Source organism: Palaemon carinicauda, chromosome 18, assembly GCF_036898095.1.
Source record: "Palaemon carinicauda isolate YSFRI2023 chromosome 18, ASM3689809v2, whole genome shotgun sequence".
NCBI classification, from domain to species: Eukaryota; Metazoa; Arthropoda; class Malacostraca; order Decapoda; family Palaemonidae; genus Palaemon; species Palaemon carinicauda.
Genome location: NC_090742.1, coordinates 83,714,638 through 83,717,137, shown reverse-complemented (window position 1 = coordinate 83,717,137; position 2,500 = coordinate 83,714,638). Strand labels below are relative to the sequence as shown.

General features: G+C 31.2%; 1 long non-coding RNA gene across 1 annotated transcript in view; it reads left to right on the top strand.

Annotated features, from left to right (window-relative positions):
* The window catches only part of LOC137657122 (uncharacterized), a 694,375-nt gene that overhangs the window by 419,935 nt on the left and 271,940 nt on the right, over window positions 1–2,500 (top strand). The window contains exon 2 of the long non-coding RNA XR_011047115.1: window positions 1,509–1,597. This is a non-coding gene — a long non-coding RNA (uncharacterized lncRNA). The remainder of the gene's footprint in view (window positions 1–1,508; window positions 1,598–2,500) is intronic.

The following is a 2,500-nucleotide window of genomic DNA, read 5'->3' as shown; positions in this document are numbered from 1 at the left end:
TTATGCCATTTTTTTCCTCCTACCTCCTAGAATTTCCGAATAATACATTATATTCACTAATCGATTACCATCGATTCTTTTCATATGACCAAACCTCCTTAATATGTTTTGATCCATCCCTTCACTCATATTAACCTATGTATTTCTTATTTCCAAGACCATCCATTCTCCTAAAACCTAAAATACTACTACATAAACTGGTGATTTCTACTGCTTTAACCTTTTTTTATTCTTGTATTTGCGTTCAAAATCCCGCTTAGCTTTGATTGACGGTTCAAGTCTAATCCAATTATTTTGTATACTGCCTGCAATCCTTCTGGTTCCAAAAACACACTGACTTTCCTTTATATATACACACACACACACACACTCACATATAAAACCTTCACTGGAATTAAGCATCCCTGTTCTTGGATATATTATATGGTTTCGGTAAATACTATGACACATCTGAATGCCTTTCCTGTCACCAACCTCACCATTTACCCTACTTTGGGACCTGGTAAATAGCACCATTGATATAATTAAATAGGTTAGAGAAGCTTGCTCTATTAGATTTAGTTACTGTTTAATATGCATTTTTTAAATCGAATTCGTTTTTCTATATAAAGAAGCGTTGAATACCTAATAGATAGGAGAATCATTCTTTTCTTTTTTACCAGCCCACCTTCCAGTGTGCCTTTACTTGTTGGTATGAATCAATGCATTTACGTTCATATCTTTATTGCAGCTATACGTAGAGTGAATTTCTATTAAAAAACAAACCGATTTTTTTCTTCCAAAAATCGAAGATTTAACGGACGGTATGTGTTCATTCCTGTGTGTTTCGTCTGTTTGTTAGTTTATTTATTCATTCGTTTGTTTGTGAGTAACTTTAGACAAAAACTACTGTACCGGTTTTGACCAAGCTTGATAGTCATGTTGGGTAATGCCCAAGGATGAATCTGTAACAATTTTGATAAGTACATCAAAGTGCAAGTATGCAGCAGTACATCGAAAATTATCGTTATGTTAAGTCAGTTTATTTTTTCTGTTATTAATTGCATTACGATTACTCTGCTCTTTGATATTATGATTTCTAGTAATTTCATCCTTAAACAATTTCTTTTTATTTTACTCTAGGGTAGAACTGAGAGGATAAGATAAGGAAATTGATTAATTTATCGATTATGGTCTTTTCATTTTTGTATGTGTAGGATAACAGTGGATTACCTTTAACATATATGTTGACTGATATTCTATTTTAAAATAGCATCACACCTGTACACTTCCTTATCCGAATATCTCTAAATTTCCATTAATCTTCCGATACATAAAATGAAACAATATATTGTTCTAGTATTCCTAAATTTCAATGAATCATTTGATTCTTGAAAGAAGAACGTCATTGCTTAATATTTTGAGACAGTGTAATACCAATTTTTTTTTTAACAAGTTACATTTTATTGATTTTAATTAAAAGAATAAAATACCACAATGTTCTTACGAAAATTATTTTGATTTCGCAGAGATTGATTGAACATCCAAATAAGCAGTGCAACAAGGACTTCCTATTTCCAAGAACTCTTTATACATCAAAATATGACGTACTCTACAGGTAGGCATCAATGAATGAACTTTTTTTTTTTTTTTTTTTTTTAGAATTTTTCTGGTTTTCCTACACGCAGGGCAAATAGATTTTTCTAAAAGCAACTTGAAAGTATGTTTATCGGTAAAATAATAGATAGAAAAACAGACAGACTTTGTTTGTCTGATTTTCACTTCGTAATTCTTAGGTCTCTTCATATACACGGACGTAAAAATTTAATTTATAAGGGCTTATTTACTAATTTACGATTAACAATCATTGATTTTCTTAATATAAAATTAATCAACTAGATCATCCTTAAACATTCATCATGATCACTTCTCGAAAGAATATGACCAATTGAGTAAAATCCCATGAATAATATGTAAATTTCTATTCCTCCTTACTGTGAAAGAAGCCGTCTAGTAACCGTTGCTAAGAACACAAAAAATTACCATTAGAATACTGAAACTTGCAAAGCGGTAAACTGTTACATGATTAATATACAAATAAGTCATCTCTAATGGAAAATTGCCACAATTATATATTCAGGTAATTGGAGGATGTCCAAATTATGGTTACATTGGACATTTGGTCATGGTGGAATGAGAGCTTGGTCGTGTTCTAGTTCCTGGTTTCCCTTATATGAAATTTTATGATTTTCTTTATAGGTTTCAATTTACTAGAACCAATATCGTGTTACACATCTTGACCTCTTTCCATTTGTGTTACATCAAGATGTTATAAAATTCTCGAATCGACTTTTTCCACCTCATGTTTTATTTTGTTAGTACAGAATTTTCCAGGATTTGGACGAGTGAAAATTTTCACCAATACATTTAGGGTTTGTCTATTTTTTCCTTTTTTTTCAAGTTGTGTCATGATTTTCAATGCCGTCATCACTAAAAGACCATCTAAGTCAGTTAGCGGTGT